This window comes from Tachyglossus aculeatus, chromosome 1 (assembly GCF_015852505.1).
Source record: "Tachyglossus aculeatus isolate mTacAcu1 chromosome 1, mTacAcu1.pri, whole genome shotgun sequence".
Taxonomy (NCBI): domain Eukaryota; kingdom Metazoa; phylum Chordata; class Mammalia; order Monotremata; family Tachyglossidae; genus Tachyglossus; species Tachyglossus aculeatus.
In genome coordinates this window covers 132,762,560-132,781,828 of record NC_052066.1, presented here as the reverse complement: position 1 = coordinate 132,781,828, position 19,269 = coordinate 132,762,560, and the positions used below count along the sequence as shown (strand labels likewise).

Here is a 19,269-nt window from a genome sequence, read left to right as displayed (position 1 = left end):
CAAGTTGGCAACATATACAGATGATCCCTACCCAACAGTGCGCTCACAGTCTAAAAGAGGGAGACAGACAACAAAACAAAGCATGTTGGCAGGTGTCAAAACCATTAGAATAAATAGAATTATTGCTATGTGCACACCATTAACAAAATAAATAGAATAGTAAATATGTACAGGTAAAATAAATAGAGTAATAAATCTGTACAAATACATACAAGTGCTGTGCTGTGGGGAGGGGAAGGAGGTAGAGTGGAGGGGGGCATGGGGAAGAGGAGAGGAAAAAGGGGGCTCAGTCTGGAAAGGCCTCCTGGAGGAGGGGAGCCTCAGTAGGGCTTTGAAGGGAGGATGACAGTTAGCTTGGCAGATGTGTGGAGGGAGGGCCTTCCAGGTCAGGGGAAGGACGTGGGCCGGGGGGGTTGACGGTGGGAAAGGGGAGAACGAGGTACAGGGAGGAGGTTAGCGGCAGAGGAGTGGAGGGTGTGGGCTGGGCTGGAGAAGGAGAGAAGGGAGGTGAGATAGGAGGGAGCAAGGTGATGGAGACCCTTGAAGCCGAGAATAAGGAGTTTTTGCTTGATTTGTAGGTTAACAGGCAGCCACTGGAGATTTTTGAGGAGGGCAGTAACATGCCTAGAGTGTTTCTGTACAAAGATAATCCGGGCAGCAGAGTGAAGTATAGACTGAAGCGGGGAGAGGCAGGAGTAAGGGAGATCAGAGAGGAGGCTGATTCCTTATTTAATCACCAACCCCCTACTTGTGAATTCTAGCAAGGTCTCAAAGGAACAGGACCAACTCAAATCTGTATGTAGGAGGGAAACAGAGACTTCATCATAACCTTTCTCTGCCCATTAAATATTTCCATGGCAAATCACAGAATAGAAATCCATGTTTAATTTTCAAACAGATCTAGTTTTAATTAGACAGCCAGGTCACAGGCTAGGTTCTAATCCAGCTCTGCCACTTGCCTGCTTTGTGACCTTGGGTAAGTCACTTCACTTCTCTGTGCTTCAGTTTCCCAAACTGTAAAATGGGGATTCAATCCCTGTTCTCCCTCTTACTTAGACTGTGAGCCCCATGTGGGAGAGAGACTCTGTCCAACCTAATAAACCTGGATCAGCTCCAGCACTTAAAACTGTACTTGACATACTGTAAGCACTTAACAAATACCAATAAAAAATAAAGAGAGAAGGAATAAGGAACAAATCTCCCTCCCACCCTTCCAGAAGCTATTGGAACATTTTGGGAGGAGGCTTGTCCTCTGTCAGTAGTGGGAAAGTCCCAAATACCCAAGGGGCAGGACTTAATTTTGAGGCAGAAGTCTCAGGTTCGTTTTCCTGAGATGTGTGGTTCTGATCAGCTCCTGGATGGGAAAAATACCAAAGAAAGTAGTTCTACACAGTAAATGACTGCTCTCTGCTCAAGTTTTACCTGCTGTAAGAGAAAATTTAGAGTGAGTTATCAGACTAAACTCTTTTGATAGCCAATTCCCCAAAGAAGAGACTTTAGGCAACTGCATGGCCACAACACTCAACATGGTATAGTAGATAAAATCAGAAGGTTCTAATCCTGGCTCTGCCACTTTTCTGCTGTGTGACCTTGGGCAAGTCATTTCATTTCTCTGTGCCTCAGTTAGCTCATCTGTAAAATGGGGATTGAGACTTTGAGTCCCACATGGGACAACTCAATTTGCTTGTGTCCACCCTAGAGCTTAGTACAGTGCCTGGCACATAGTAAGCACTTAAACACCATCATTATTATTATTAACTGATTTCTGTTATGCAGATCACCAAATTTGGCCCTCAGAGTTTTGAACCAGCGGCTTTAAATACATTTTTGTGAACCTCAACTTTGGTAAATCTGTGAGGTTTTTCTGTTTGTTTTTAAAATGGTGATTGTTAACTGCCTAGTATGTGCCAGGTACTGTTCTAAGCACTGGAGTAGATACAAGTTAATCAGGTTGGACACAGTCCATGTGCTACATAGGGCTCACAGTCTTAAACCTCATTTTATAGATGAGGTAACTGAAGCACAGAGACATTAAGTGACCTGTCCAAGGTTACGCAGCAGGCAAGTGGCAGAGCCGGAATTAGAACTCGGGTCTTCTGAGTCCCAGGCCTGTGCTCTTTCCACCAGGCCACAATGGTCTGTGATAATTCTATGCAATGGGTGGAACAGATTCCATCCTGATCTTTGTTTCATTGTCTTGTCTGAGAATCTGGTTTGGCGATGGTCTCTGAGGCCTTCACTGAACTCTCCACTGGGTCCTGGCTGGCATTTTTAATACCATATTTACCTTGAATCTCCCTAGTGGAAATAGAACAGGCCTGGGAGTCAGAAGAACCTGGGTTCTAATCCTGGATCTGCCACTTATCTGCTGTGTGACCTTGGACAAATCCCATAACTTCTCTGTGCCTCAGTTACCTCATCTCTAAAATAGAGATTAAGACTGTAAGGCCAAGTAGGTCATGGATTATGTCCAACCTAATTAGTTCATATCTACCCTAGTGCTTAGATCAGTGCCTGGCACACAGTAAGCAGTTAACAATTACCATTATTTAAAAAATCAGTGTGGATAACTTTTGTCCTAAATTGGGATTATAAAGCTAAAAAGCCTTAAGTTCAATATAAGAAACAAAGTTTGGGGGGCAAATCAATTAATGGTATTTACTGAGTGCTTACTGTGTGTAGTGTACTGAGTTTCAGAGTACAATTTAACAGTTGGTAGACACATTCCCTGACCACAAGAACTTTACAGTCTAGCGGGGGTGACACACATTAAAATAAATTATGGATGTGTACATAAGTACTGTGGGGCTCAGAGTACTTAGTGCTTAGGTGACACAGAAGGGAGAAGAAGTAGGGGAAATGAGGGCTTCGTCAAGGAAAATCTCTTAAAGGAGATGGGATTTTAGTAAAGCTTTGAAGGTGGGGAGAGTGGTGGTCTGTAGTATATGAAGGGGAAAGGAATTTCAGGCCAGACAGGGACATTCCAGAGGTCTAATGTGAGCTCAAGGATGACGGGGACATTCCAGAAGTCTAATGTGAGCTCAAGGATTGGGCTCAAGCTGCCAACCATGTTCCAATATAACTTCTGGATGCTGCCAAGAAGGAACAGTCTCCTAAATGAGTCTCCAATCCAGTTACAAGGTTATCAATTTATTTGGACCAATTCTGTCTGCATTTGTGACGAAAGGATCAGAGTAGAACATCCAAATGACTTTCCACAGTACATATGCTCAAAAATATTTATTCAAGCTGTTTTTCCACATCATAAAACCCAGAGTATTCATCTCCCACACTCAACCCTTTGCCAAGCCAGTACGACAGCCTCCAGACAACAAGCCATGTTCCAATGAACTACACTAAGACAATGTGTGGTCCTCAAACTCACCATATATATATCAATCAATAAATAAATTGTATTCATTAAAGGCTTATTGTGTTCAGAGCACTGTCCTAAGTGCTTGGGAGAGTGCAATGTAACAGAGTTGGTATACATGATACTTGACCATAAGGAACTTTCAGCTCTACTTGTAACTGAGATGGTTGCCGAAGCAGTTCACCACACACACTTCTAAAGAAATGGTGCAGACTGCAGAGCTGCTGAAATGCAGAGTTTTGTCTTGTCTTGGATCTTACTGCTTTATGGATGGGGTGTTCCTTGCAGATGGCCCTGTCCAACCTGGAAGTAAGAGTCTCAAGTTGCATTTGAGCTTCTGTGGGAAAGGACTGAGTCCCACTTGATTATCTTATATTCACCCCAGTGCTTAATACAGTGTTTGGAACTGAATAAGCATTTAACAAGTAATCATCATCAGTGTTATTGAGCACTTACTGCGGTGTGTAGAGCACTGTACTGAGCCTCTAACACTGGGATTGTAGGATTTAATAATGATGCCATTTGTTAAGTGCTTACTATGTGTCAAGCACTGTTCTAAGCACTGGGGAAGATACAAGGTAATCAGGTTGTCCCATGTGGGGCTCAAAGTCTTAATCCCCATTTTACAGATGAGGTAACTGAGGCACAGAGAAGTCAAGTGACTTGCCCAAAGTCACACAGCTGATCAGTGGCAGAGCTGGGATTAGAACACATGACCTCTGACTCCCAAGCCCGTGCTCTTTCCACTAAATGTTTACAGTACTAATAGATGTAATAGCACACTGGTAGTAATCATATATTAATGATGCATATGTTTGTAATTCACTACGTGTAAAATAGAAATGGTTATATATACAGTACACTCTCACAAATGTACCAAGATGAGACAATCTCCCATCTCTATAAACAGCATCATGGGGCTTTTGATGTCCTCTCAGATGCTGGCTTGGCAAAAAATAAATGGCTCTGTCAAGTGTCTGGCACCACATGGAAAGCACAGTGAAACCGTATGTGGATCATGGTCAGAAGTTCTTTCATGCCAACATCTACGCCTACTTTAACGTTAATTTTTAGTTTTTCCGGCCTGTTACCCTGAGCCTTCCTCAAACAGTTCCTGTAGTAGGGATGTATCTCTGATACATTTTCCCCAAAAGAATAGTCTTAAATTGAAGTTTGGTTCAACGGGTGCTCACAGGAACACCAAATATTTTCTCAAAACTACCGAAGTGGTTGGAATGCCTCAAAATCTGATAAACTTTCATAGAATGTAATATAGTGGTAATGCTGATGGTGGTAATCACAACATATTTTTGTGTGGCACTTATTTTTCCGAAGAGCTTTCACATCAATTATCTCATTTTAGCCTTACGACACGTCTGTGAAGTATTACTATCCCAATTTTGCAGATGAGAAAACTCCTACCCTTAGACCTTGCGGTCTCTTGCCATGCATCACAATTCATTATTTCTAGTCATACTGTGCAACAGTAGGGGAAATTAAAATGTGCCTGGACTGATGAGAAGCAGCAATCTACTTGGGGAACAGACTTAGGTCAAGCATGCATGAGGAAAGTGCTTTTTGAGGATAACAGTTACGAAGAAATATATGTGGCCGAGCTCTGCACAAGTCACCCCTAATGCTGAACTCCAGCCTAACATGGTACTATGTGGATGGGATTTTTTTAAGGTATTCCTTAAGTGCTTACTATATGTCAAGCACTGTTCTAAGTGCTGGGGTACATACAAGTTTTTCAGGTTGGACCTAGTCTCTATCCCACATGGGGTTCACAGTCTAAATTGAGGGAGGAAGTTTTAATCCCCATTTTTCAGAAGAGGTAATTGAGGCACAGAGATGTTAAGTGACTTGCCCAAAGTCACACAGCAAGCAATTGACAGAGCCAGAATTAGACATCAGGTCCATTTCTCAAGTCCCATGGCACTGAGAACCCTGCCAATTGGACGTTAACCTGATTGACCATCACCTGCAGAGCCCTCTGAGAGCTCACCTCCTCCAGGAGGCCTTCCCAGACTGAGCCCCCTTTTTCCTCTCCTCCTTCCTATCCCCCTGCCCTACCTCCTTCCCCTCCCCACAGCACTTGTATATATATATATATATATGTATATATATATATATATATACACAGATTTATTACTCTATTTACTTTACTTGTACATATTTACTATTCTATTTATTGTTAATGATATGCATATAGCTTTAATTCTATTTTTTTCTGACGATTTTGACACCTGTCTACATGTTTTCTTTTGTTGTCTGTCTCCCCCTTCTAGGCTGTGAGCCCATTGTTGGGTAGGGACTGTCTCTATATGTTGCCAACTTGTACTTCCCAAGCGCTTAGTACAGTGCTCTGCACACAGTAAGCGCACAATAAATATGATTGCTTGAATGAATGCATCAACATCCAGTCAGGCTGACAGTGGGAGATGGGCCCTCAACTCCCCACGCAGCACCTGGCAATATGCCACCAGACTTCTAGACACCTTGGAAAAAACACAAAGACTCAAGCCCCAGTGCAAAACACTTCATAGAAGTCTGGCCTATACTATTTCTGACTAAACACACTGCATTGCCTTAGAAGCAGCTATCTAGCAAGTCAATTACTGGACGTGCATGCAGAATCAATTACTGGTGATGCAGAAAGAAACCATGAGATTTTTTTTTTTTTTGCCCCTTTTGCCCCGACAAGTAGACAGCCCCACGACACTTATGAACTATACTGTAATGTATTTGTTTACATTGTATTTATTGTATGTACTGTAATGTATTTATTTATATTAACATCTGTCTCCCCCTCTAGACTGTAAGCTTTTTGTGGGCAAGGAATGTGTCTTTTTATTGTTATATTGTACTTTCTCAAGCGCTTAATACAGTGCTCTGCATACAGGAAGTGCTCAATAAATAAGATTGACTGACTATTGTTATTATTAGGTGATAATACCGTGTGTTTTTAAACCAAAGCTATTCTACTTGGACATTTTAATAATAATAATATTAATAATAGTGGCATTTATTAAGCCCTGTTTATGTGCAAAGCACTGTTCTAAGCTCTGGGGGGATACAAGGTAATCAGGTTGTCCCACATGGGGCTCACAGTCTTAATACCCATTTTCCAGATGAGGTAACTGAGGCACAGAGAAGTTAAGTGACTTGCCCAGAGTCACACAGCTGACAGTGGTAGAGACGGTATTAGAACCCATGACCTCTCACTCCCAAGCCCGGGCTCTTTCCACTGAACCACGATGCAGCTGATCAGAGGAAAATAGCATGCTATCCCTGATCATTCAATCACTAGCATTTACTGAGCATCATCTTGAACGCATGATTGAGTACAATAGGCATGACATCACCTCGTCACAGCAGTTCACGTGGTTATCATCTTCCTGACCTTTGAAATGAGCTTTGTGCTGTTTAATAGCATAAAGGTGTTCCAAAGAGAGCACAGGCAACAGTGGAAAAAGAGGGTGCAAAGATCACATTCTACACAATCCTGTTCTTCCAAGTACCAGAACAGACTGGAAATACTGATCTGGGCCTACGGCCAATAAACATATATTAGCAGAAGTCGTCTGCACGGGCCATAACAGCCCACAAGAGGGTAGAAGTGTAGAATGAAATAAACTGCGGGGGTTGACGGGTTCTGGGAGCCTGTTGATGCGAGAACCAGCTGAGATTCCCTGGGAGAAAAGTGCAGGGTAAGAGACAATAAAGAGAATAAGCCGTATGATTAGCCTAGCCTACAAGTACACATAAGCACTTCATCTTTTATCTTCAAATGTGAACCTGGCATAGCTTTAGAAACTCTCGGCCTTGAACATTCCTGCAGAGTTAGACAAAAATGAGAACCAAAGGATTGCAGACTTTTGTTAACTGGGCCAAAACACAAGAAAATCTAACAGCCATTAAAAGACTTCACTAAGTCCACCTGTGCCTCGTCCACCTCAAGGCTATCTCATGTGTTGGCTGGCAAATGTTAGTAGGGATTTGAAATGGTAATCAAAACCACTTTGAAGCAGCATGGCCTAGTGGATAAAGCATAAGACTGGAAGTCAGAAAGACCTGGGTTTTAATCTCTGCTCTACCACTTATCTGCAGTCACTTGGGCAAGTCACTTAATTCTCTGTACCTCAGTTACCTCACCTGAAAAATGGTGATTAAAACTGTGAGCCCCATGTGGGACATGGAATGTGCCAAACTTGAATAGCTTGTATCTGGCCTACATCCTACCTCTGGCCTGGAATGCCCTCCCTCCTCAAATCCACCAAACTAGCACACTTCCCCCACTTCAAAGCGCTACTGAAGGCTCACCTCCTCCAGGAGGCCCTCCCAGACTAAGCCCCCCCTTTTCCTCAGCTTCCCATCCCCCCCATCATCCCAACTCTCTCCCTTTGTTCTACCCCCATCCCCACCTCATAGTACTTGTGTATATATGTACATATGTAATTATGTTTATATTAATGCCTGCTTACTTGTTTTGTGATGTGTGTGTGTGTATATAATTCCATTTATTTATATTGATGGAATATAATTGATGGAATAGTGATGCTATTGATGCCTGTTTACTTCTTTTGATGTTTGCCTCCCCCCTTCTATACTTTGAGCAGGAATTGTCTCTCTCTGCTGCTGAATTGTACTTTCCAAGTGCTTAGTACAGTGCTTTGCACACAATAAGCGCTCAATAAATATGACTGAATGAATGACATAGTAAGTGCTTAACAAATACCATTTAATAAAAATCCAGAAAGGGAGTAAATAATGTGTGCAAATGGTGCAAGTTATTTTTGCCACTGGTTGATGGTAGAGGCTGTATGTGCCTCCTCTTTACATGGGGAGTTCACCCAATTCTTCTGGGCAGCAACTAGGAGCAGATGGCTTTATCCTATATCAATCACCCTCCCCCCAGTCCCATGCCCCTATCACTTCTCCATCTGCCTGCCTGGATTCTGGCCACTATCCCGTTTTCAATGCCAGAAGATGGAAAAGGAAGGAGACAAAATGGTGGAGATGGGGAAGCTTAAGCTATACTCTTGATGAGCAGATGGATTTCCCGAGCAGTGTTCCCAGTGGAAAGAGCACACACCTGGGAGTCAGAGGACTTAGGTACTAATCCTAGCTCTGCCATTTGCCAGCTGTGTGACCTTGGACAAGGCGCTTTAACCTCTCTGTACCTCAGTTTCCTCATCTGTAAAATGAGGATTAAGATACCTGTACTCCCTCCTACTTAAATTGTGAACCCCATAAGGGGCAGGGACTATGTCCAACCTGATTATCTTCTGTCTCCTGGAGCTTCTGTGGTGATTGGCTCATAGAAGTCATTTAACACAAACATTATTATTATTATTATTATTATTATTATTATTATTATTATTATTATTATTATCACAGATGCAAAAGCAAGCCTTGTGATTCTCAATTTTAATCCTTTTTTCAGGGAGAAATCCTGTTAGAGTAGTTTTTGACTCTCTTTAGGCTCTTCAGCAGTTGTCCTCTATATTCACTCATTCATTCAATCGTATTTATTGAGCACTTGCTGTGTGCAGAGCACTGTACTAAGCGCTTTGAAAGTTCAATACAGAAACAGATAAAGACAATCCCTACCAACAATGGGCTCACAGTCTAGAAAATGTGGCCTGTAATATGATATCTTCCTTGGCATATTTTTCCCTGAAAGGCACCAACAAATGAGTCTTCATAATAGTGAGAGAAAAGGCATCTAAGGATTCCACAGGTAGGACATAACCAGGATTATGTAATAGGGGTGTTAAACCTTTAATTGAAGCAGTGTGGCTTAGTGGAAAGAGCTCAGGCTTCGAAGTCAGAGGTCATGGGTTCTAATCCCGATTCCGCCACTTGTCAACTGTGTGACTTTGGGCGAATCACTTCACTTTCTGTGCCTCAGTTCCCTCATCTGTAAAATGGGGATTAAGACTGTGATCCCCACGTAGGACAACCTGATTACCTTGTATCCCCCAGAGCTTAGAACAGCGCTTGGCACATAGTAAGCCCTTACCAAATACCATCACCATCATCATTTCATTCGGAACAAATTGTCCATTGATTCAATTTCCTCACTGCAGTTCTCTCACCACTACAGGGCATTACTAATTAATTTGCTGTGAATACCTTTCCTGTTCAGACATTTTAGGCGAAAAAGAAAATGTAAAAAGTACAAATTAGAGAACAAAACAGGAGGTCACTATGCAAAACTTGTCCATATTTATTTCAGAAAAAAAATGACATCTGGACTACGTAACTTTCCATATTGATTCTCACTGCCCCAAATACCCTGCTTTCTCAGTGTTGAACTATTAACCCATAAACAAGTGGGCTGGTATTGCCTTCATTACAAATTCTGGATAGAAATAAGGGAAAGATATAATAAAGTAGTTTTTCTATTTAACTTGAACTGGTTTAAACTCCAGTTACTTAGAGGCGAAGGAACACGGCCTAATGGAAAGAGCTCAAACCTGAGAGTAAGAGGATCTGAATTCTAATCCCAATTCTGCCACTTGACTGCTGAGTGATTTTGGGAAAGTCACTTTACTTCTCCATGCCTCAGTTTCAGGATCTTAAACTGGGGATTCAATGCCTGTTCTCCCTTCTTCTTAGACTGTGAGCCCCATGTGGGACGGGGATGGTGTCCAACCTGATTACTAACCAAAACAACTCCTCCTTGGCCTTTCTCCCATTGGTCCCACCCCTACCTCCCGACCCAAACAGCTGCCTTCCTCCCACCTACCAATCACCTCTGCCAGCTCAGTTTCACCTTCTGAGATTAAACCAAACTGTCAATCTGCTGCTGGCTTCCCAAGTTAGGCACATCAAACTGCTGGAGCCTCATCCTTACCTCCTGAAAGAACACGCCTAGGGTAGGGACAAAGACTGGGAAAAACCAGGACTGTCCCCTTCCAATTAATCAATCAAATTTATTGGGCTTTTACTGTGTGCTGAGCACTGTACTAAGCACTTTCCAAATGGGGTTTGCCATGTTGGTGTTGCCAGCAATACTACAGAGATGAGAGAAGAATAAAAATACCCAAAGAAGTTAAGCCTCACTCTCTGGGTCTCTGTCTCTTTCTCTTCAAGTCAATCTCATAGGCTATAACCTCCTTGAGGCTCTTACTTCCTTCTGTCTATTCCCCAAGCTGCCCTTCCATTTTGGTAAAGAGAGAAAGGCACACACAAATACACATACACACTGCAGTCAGTAAATGACCAATCAATGAAATGTACTTAATGCTTACTGTGTACAGAGCACTGAACTAAGCACTTGAGAGTACAATGAAACAGAGTTGGTGGACATGTTCCCTGTCCACAATGAGCTTACAGTCTAGAAGGGTAGACAGACATTAATACAAATAATTTATAATATATAATTTATAGGTAAGTACATGTGCTGTGGAGTGATGAAAATGATGATAATAACCTCTGCCTCGATCTCAGCATCTGTCCCTATGCACTGATATCCCCGCGCAAAGCAAGGGGCAGTGTGGCCTAGAGGAAAGGCCAAAGGATTGGGATCAGGAGAGTCAGGTTCTAGTCCCAACTTCCCCATTTACCTGCTATGTGACCTTTAGACAAGTCACATAGTAATAATAATAATAATAGTAGCAGGTGGAGGAGTGTTCTGGGAGAGATGTGTCCATGGTGTCGCTCTGGGTCGGACATGACTCGACAGCATAAGCCAACAACAATAAAATATTTTAAGTGCTTACTATGTACCATTCAATCATTCATTCAATCGTATTTATTGAGCGCTTACTGTGTGCAGAGCACTGTACTAAGCGCTTGGGAAGTACAAGTTGGCAACATATAGAGACGGTCCCTACCCACCAGTGGGCTCACAGTCTATAAGACTAGACTAGAAGACAGTACCAACCACCGAACTAAGTGCTGGAGTGGATAACAAGATCATTAGGTCTCACATGGGACCTAAATAGGAAGGAGTGCAGGTACTGAATCCCCATTCTGCAGCTGAAGGAACTGAGGCTCAGAGAAGGTAAGTGACTTGCCTAAGATCACACAAAAGGTAAGTGGCACAGCCAGAATTAGAACCCAAGTCCTCTAACTCCCAGACCTGTGCTCCTTCCACTAGGCCATGCTGCTTCACTTAACCTCTCTATGCCTCAGATTCTTCATTTGTAAAAGGGGATAAAATACCTGCTCTTCCAACCTCCTAGGATGTGAGTCCCAAATGGCATAGAGATTGTATTCAATCTTATCTTGCTTCTACCTCAGTGCTTAACACAGTAATTGGCACAGAATAGGCACCTAAAAGCCATGATTACCATTATCACTGTTATTATTAAAGTCCAAACAAATTCAATGTGCATAGGACTCTATGGACCACACACATAGGGCTTCTTCATATCTCAAACATTCTTCTTGGAAATTAAAAAAAAATGCACCACATTTTTAAAACATAAAGATCACTGGCACTTTAAAGAAAAAGTGCAATAATTTTCCAAATATATCAACTGAGCTACAACCCTAATGAAATTCACGAATGCCATGTTGGAAAGTTATACAAATTGAGGATGCTTTTCTAATCCTAGAGAAAATCTGTGAGAAATTTCTCCATTTTTTTATAGAATTGCAAGAGGGTTCTGGACTCCCACCAAGCCAATACCCATAAGTGCAACACATTTTTCAAATGATAATACAGCACAGTAGATAATCCCCTGCCTCTTTCTAAATCCAGTACTCACTGTCAAGCAAATCCTATTGTGTTTTGGGACAGCATTATTTCAAGATCTAAAATAAATATATATATATATATATATATATATTGCTGGCAGTTTAGAAAACAGCAGAAGCTGTCTTCCAATTCAAAACACTAAAAACACTGTCCTTGGAGCTAATTTAATACAAACTTAGCTTGTAGCAAGGTCAACTCAACAAAAGATAAAATTCCTGCTTATTCAGTCACAAGTAGTACCAACTTCTGGCTTAAAGGCAGAACTGTTTTTTCAAGAGTAATAAAACCCTATTGGACCCTTATGTAAATTATAGAATTTTGTGCAACTCTTTCCACTTTCCCTCAAGTGACTACATTTTAATTTATTTTATTCATAGCACCTCTCTTCGGAAAACTCCAAACGCTTCTTATATTGACTTTGAAAATGTCAATCCTCATAATACTCCTTAGATGTACATAAAAGGCAGCATTATTCCTGCTTTACAGATGAAGAAATGGAAGCTGAAAGGCATTAACTAATTTATCTAAGGCCAAATATAAATTCAATTATAGGGCTCAGATCTCCTTATCACTAGATCATACTAGGTGGTAATATTTTCCCTCCTGCCTTCTACAAAGACACTTTCCTGGATCAAAACCACGAAAAAAAAAGGTTAGTGTTTCTCATTTAATAGCCACTTGTGTTTCAATTAGAACAATTAGACTAGACAATTTTCTCCTGTTCTAGTGGAGTAAAATATAGTAATAGTGCAAAAATGTTTGTTACCAATCAATGGCATTTATTGAGCACTTACTGGCATTTATGTGCAGACACTGTACTAAACACTGGGGGAGTATAATAAAATAGAATTAGTAGTCGCATTCCCTGCCCACAAAGCTTAGTTATCCAAAACATCTAAACAGTGAGTGAGAAGCAGTGAGCCTCAGTGGAAAGAGCCCGGGCTTTGGAGTCAGAGGTCATGGGTTCAAATCCCTGTTCCACCACTTGTCAGCTATGTGACTTTGGGCAAGTCACTTAACTTCTCTGTGGCTCAGTTACTTCATCTGGAAAATATGGATTAAGTCTGTGAGCCCCACGTGGGACAACTTGATTATATTGTATATACCCTAGTACTTAGAACAGTGCTTTGCACATAGTACATGCTTAATAAATGTCATTATTATTAAAACATTTGAACATGGGTCAAAGGTTTTTCACCTGCCAACTCTCATCTTTCTGCTCCTGCTCAAGAAGTGGTACAAGGGTGGAAGAAAAACTCAACCACAGGGCACAAGGGAGAACTTGTCAGAGAAAAACAATCCCCTGAATTTTCTCCCTCCTCCTGGCCTCCCTCAAGCTCCCCTATGTCTCTCCTTCCCTGCCTCCTTTCCCACACAGTAACCACTGCACCCACAATTCATGTTGTCTCCATCATGGTCTCCTTCCCCCTGCTACTGCCCTATCATTCATTTATTCATATTTACTGAGCACTTCCTGTGCACAAACCACTGTACTTGGAGAGTGCAGTACAGCTTCGGAGAGAACAGTACAACAATGAACAGATTCGCTGCCCACAATTAGCTTACAGTCTTAGAGGCACACTGCAAGCTTGTTGTGGACAGGGAATGTATTTATTGTTGTACTGTTCTCTCCCAAATGCTTAGTATGATGCTCTGCACACAGTAAGTGCTCAATAAATATGACAATGAATCAAATGAGGGGGAGACAGACACTAATATAAATAAATTACAGATATGTACACAAGTGCTGAGGGGCTGGGAGCAGGGATGAGTAAAGGGAGAAAGTCAGGGTGACAGAAGGGAGTGGGAGTGGAAGAAGAGGAAAGGCGGGGCTTAGTCTGGGAGGAGATGTGCCCTCATTAAAGCTTTGAATGGGGGGGGAGAGTAATTTCTGTTGGATTTGAGGAAGGAGTGCATGCCAGACCAGCAGCAGGACATTGGTGGCGAGACAGATGAGTTAGAGGCACCCTGAGAAGTTCAGCAGTGTGTGGACTGGGTCATAGGGGAGGCAAGGTGATTGAGTGCTTTAAAGCCAATAGGGAAGAGTTTTTGTTTGATGAGCAGGTGGATGGGCAACCTCTGGAGTTTCTTGAGGAGTGGAGAAACATGTCCTGAGCATTTGTAGAAAATGCCTCCATCCCTATCATCATCACCCTCATAATCCTCAGCATCAATGGTACTTATTGAGTTCTTACTATATGCAGAGAACTGTTCTAAGCACGTAGGAGAGTACAAAATAGAGTTGGCAGACATGTTAACTGCCCAAAACAAGCTTACAGTCTAGAGGGGAGCTTAAGGTGAGTTTATAAAACTTAATATATTAAGGATCAGGCAGCAGCCTCTAAACTAATGGCACAGGCACATCCTCCACATAGCAAGATTTCCAAAACTGCTTCATCCTATTGCAAAAAGAGAAGACAACCAAAATTTGGAGGGGAAGAAGGGGGAGATTTGGGAGGGAGGGAGGGTGAGTCTGGCAGGACTAGTGCAAAAGTGAAGAAAGAAAATTGCCCCTTGGATAGCATTTTGGGTAGGCAACATGTCTACCAACTCTGTTATAGTGCACTCTCCCAAGTGCTTATTACAATGCCCTTGCACCCAGTAAGCGCTCAATAAATATGATTGATTCCTCTGATCTGGAAACATCAACCCATCTTCTTGCCCACAGAATCTCACTGCACAAGAATCCTTTATCACAACCTCTCTTCCTGTTCACTTTTGTAATTTCCTAAGTATGGGCAGGTGCAGTAAATAAAAAAAATCCAGTGAGACATGATTCCATTTCCCACTGTACCATGTTTCCAGTTCCAAAATCCCTTCACCATAATCAGCTCTAGGAAACAAAAAAGACTTAAAAGGAAGGACAGCTGACCAACTTTCCCACCATTTCAAGCAATTAAGTTAGCTGCCTTAACTTTGACATGCACTTCTGGGACGGACATATTTTGTGAAAGGAATTTTCTATTCAAAAAAAATCAACTTCTTGCCAAAAGCATAGGGTCAAAGTATTTTCCCATACTATCCTTTGAGGCAGTGTGGCTTTATAAACTTGGTTCAATCTTGTTCAACCTATTTCTGTACTATCATGCTCAAGAACGGAACAAGGAATCCAAAAGTTGCTATCAGGCTATGTGTCTGAAACTCTGAGAAACAACAAAATAGGAACATGAATGAAGGTTCATGAACCATTCTTTTAGCAGTCAGTGGTATTTTAGGGATCTTACTTTATGCAGAGCAATGTACGAAGTGCTTGGGAGAGTACAACAGAGGTGGTAGACACATTTCCTGCCCACAAGGAGCGTAGAGTCTAGAGTCCTTTACATGGATGACTGTGCTGTAGAAAGACACAGATGCAAAGACACACAAGTTATTACGATCATTGAAATGCTATGATTCTTCCAGTAGTGTGAAGATGAGTATAAGTCCCTTCTCGCAAATGAGAAGCTCCATAGTAAGCCAAGAATTTCCACAGGACTCTATTGGCAATTAGGCAACATACTCTTCAACATTACAAGAGTAGGTACAAAGGTAGAAAACAAGCTGGAAGGCTAGTATGTCCTTTCGGAGTCTGACAACTTCTGGCACTATGATGGTAGTAGCATGGCTCAGTGGAAAGAGCACGGGCTTGGGAGTCAGAGGTCATGGGTTCTAATCCTGGCTCCACCACTTGTCAGCTGTGTGACTTTGGGCAAGTCACGTAACTTCTCTGAGCCTCAGTTACCTCATCTGTAAAATGGAGATTAAGACCGTGAGCCCCACATGGGACAACCTGATCACCTTGTATCCCCCCCACCAGTGCTTAGAACAGTGCTTCGCATATAGTAAGCACTTAAAGCCATCGTCATTATTATTATTATTATTACCAAAATTCACACCAAATGACAAAGGTATTTTCATTCAAATGATAATTACTTTGATTCATTCAGTTCTTCCATAATGCATGTTTTTACCATCATTTTGGTTAGAACAGTGTAAGAAATTACGGAAACTTCTTCTGATAATTCCTATTTATGCACCAACAGAACAAACTGTTGTGCATACACACATGAAGTTGATCAATGCAGCATGAGTTTTCCTTAATGTGTGTTTTTATTATTATGGTTATCATTATGATATTTGTTAAGCACTTACTATGTGTCAAGCCCTGTTCTAAATTCTGGGGTAGATACAAGTTTATCACCTTGGACATAGTCCCATATGGGGCTAACAGTCTAAGTAAGAGGGAAAACAGGTATTTAATCCCTATTTTGCAGTTGAGGAAACTGGAGCACAGAGAGGTTAAGTGACTTTCCCAAGGTCAAACAGCAAACAACTGACAGAGTAAGGACTAGAACCCAGGTCCTATAACTATGAGACCCTTACTCTTTCCACTAGGCCAAGATGCTTTTGTCTATAATGTAACACACTCATTAGAGGATAACTAAATGTATGTATAATTTTAATCGCATTAAAGAACAGTGTTATGCAGCAATGACAGCTGTCCATTAAGGGTCATTTCCTCTTTATAAATGTTTATACTTTATATCATAGTGTAATTATTATAGACTTATCCAAAGAAAACCTGCACCAACATTGCATCATTATTTAAGTACTTCCACACATCAATCAATCATATTTCACTGTGTGCAGATCACTGTACTAAGTGCTTGGGACGGTTTAGTATAATGGAGTTGCTAGGCAAGTTCCCTGCCCACAGGGAGCTTACAGTCTAGAGGGGAGACAGAAAGACATTAAAATACATTATAATATTGAAGTACATTATAAATATGTACACAAGTGCTGTCAGACAGAGTGGGGTGAATAAAGGGTACAAATGCAAACGCAAGAGGAATGCAGAAGGGAAAGAGAGAAGGGGAAATAATGAGGGCTTCATCTGGAAAGGCCTCTTGGAAGAGATGTGATTTGAAGGCTTTGAAGGTGGGAAGAGTGATCATCTGTTGGATATGAAGGGGGAGGGAGTCCCAGGACAGGGGCAGGAGGTGGCGAGACATATGAGATCAAAGTATGGTGAGTCGGTTGGTGTTAGAGGAGCAAAGTACACATTCTGTATTTCCTACATGGATTTCAAAGAATCATACATTTATTCAATGTCTTCCAATATTGGAAGAACAGTCTAAAGGCAAAAGCTCTTTAATAAGGCTTAAGAGATATGGATTATAGTCTTGATGCCATCACTGACTGAGTGACCCTAAGCAAACTATGTAATCTCAGCTACTGAATAGAGATTATTAAATCTTGCCCCCAACTGCATCACAGGATTATGTGAGAATAGCTGCTGAGATAAAATACTGAAGCCCTTCGCAGTTCCTTGGAGGAAAGAATCTACAATTATTGTGTTTGGGGTTTTTTAGCCAAGAAATCTGATAGTTTTCCACCAAGTATCATACATCCCTACAAAAACATCTTTTTATCCTCACAGGTTGCTACTATTCTTGTACTCTGTTAGAAGTCACGAAAGCAGTTTATTTCCCAAGAAATCACCTTCCATCTCAATTCCCGGAATTTCTAGCCAAACGTAGCTGGCTCAGTGAGAAATCTTAATGAGCCTCTGCCTGCTACCGGTCTACTGTGCTTCCAAGCCTGAGGTAACTGAAACCTAATGCAACAGAAATGCTGAAATATAACTCCCTTCAATACCACATTCATTCATTCATTGATTCAATCACATTTATTGAGCATTTACTGTGTGCAGAGCACTGTACTAAGCGCTTGGAAAGTACAATTCAGCAACAGATAGAAACAATCCCTACCCAACAAAGGGCTCAAGGTCTATGAGGGGAAGACAGACAACAAAACAAGTAGACAGGCATCAATAGCATCAAAATAGATAAATAGAATTATATATATATATATGTATATATATATATATACATCATTAATAAAATAAATACAATGATAAGTCTATACAAATATGCACAAGTGCTGTGAGGTGGGGAGGGGGTGGAGCAGAAGGAGGGAGTAGGGGCAATGGGGATGGGAGGAGGAGCATAGGAAAAGGGGGGCTCAGCCTGGGAAGGCCTCCTGGAGGAGGTGAGTTTTCAGTAGGGCTTTGAAGGGGAGAAGAGAGCTAGTTTGGCAGATGTGAGGAGGAACGGCATTCCAGGCCAGAGGTAGGATGTGGGCCAGGGGTTGACGGCGGGACAGACTAGAATGAGACACAGTGAGAAGATTAGCGGCAGAGGAGTGGAGTATGCGGTGTGGGCTGTAGAAGGAGAAGGGAGGTGAGGTAAGATGGTCAAGGTGATGGAGATCTTTGAAGCCAATACTGAGGACTTTTTGCTTCATGCAAAGGTTTATAGGCAACAACTGGAGATTTTTGAGGACGGGGCTCACATGCCCAGAGTGTTTATGTAGAATGATAATCCGGGCAGCAGAGTGAAGTATAGACTGAAGCAGGGAGAGACAGGAGGTTCGCAGAACAGAAAGGAAGCTGATGCCGTAATCCAGTCAGGATATGATGAGAGACTGTACCAACAAGGTTGGATGGAGAGGAAAGGGTGCATCTTGGCGATACTGTGACAGATAAAAGGACTGAATAGGCATAATGACAGGACTGGGCAGTTTCTATGTGGAGCTCCCTATGTCATGGGTAGGGTCCAATAAAAAGTACAAATAGTTTCATTTTTGGTCTTTGTACCCAAAATAACTACCTTTTGTCCCTACATTTGTCATCAAATCGATATTTTACCATCACTAATAAATGTATTAGAAATTTCCTATTTGCTACACTAGACGGCAAACTCCTGGTGGGCAATGGACATGTCTACCAACTCTGTTGCACTGTAGTTTCCCAAGTGCTTAGTGCAGGGCTCTGCACAGAGTAAGCCCTCAATAAATACCATTAATTGATGGTGGAAAGCAACCCATCTTCCATTTCAACAATTCTTCTCAGGTTTAATATCCAATGGTGTCCTTGAAAACTTCTTTTCATGGTTATGAATTGAACTTCAATGCTTTCCATCAAAAGAGATGCTTGCTGATCAGTTTTACTCTGGATTTCATTCAATACAGAATCTAGTGCCTCATCAATATCACTTCCCACAATTTATTATATTCCTTTGTCAATAGCTCAAGGGATATAATAGCTCTTGTGTTTGAATGATTCCCTTTTCACATCTTTTAAATCTTTTTTTTACTGATTCCCAAATGCTTAGTACTGTGATCTGCACACAGTGAGCCCTCA

General features: G+C 41.7%; 1 protein-coding gene across 20 annotated transcripts in view; it reads right to left on the bottom strand.

Moving 5' to 3' along the window:
* DST (dystonin) overlaps positions 1-19,269 on the bottom strand; it is a 520,502-nt gene that overhangs the window by 287,986 nt on the left and 213,247 nt on the right. The window lies entirely within an intron of this gene.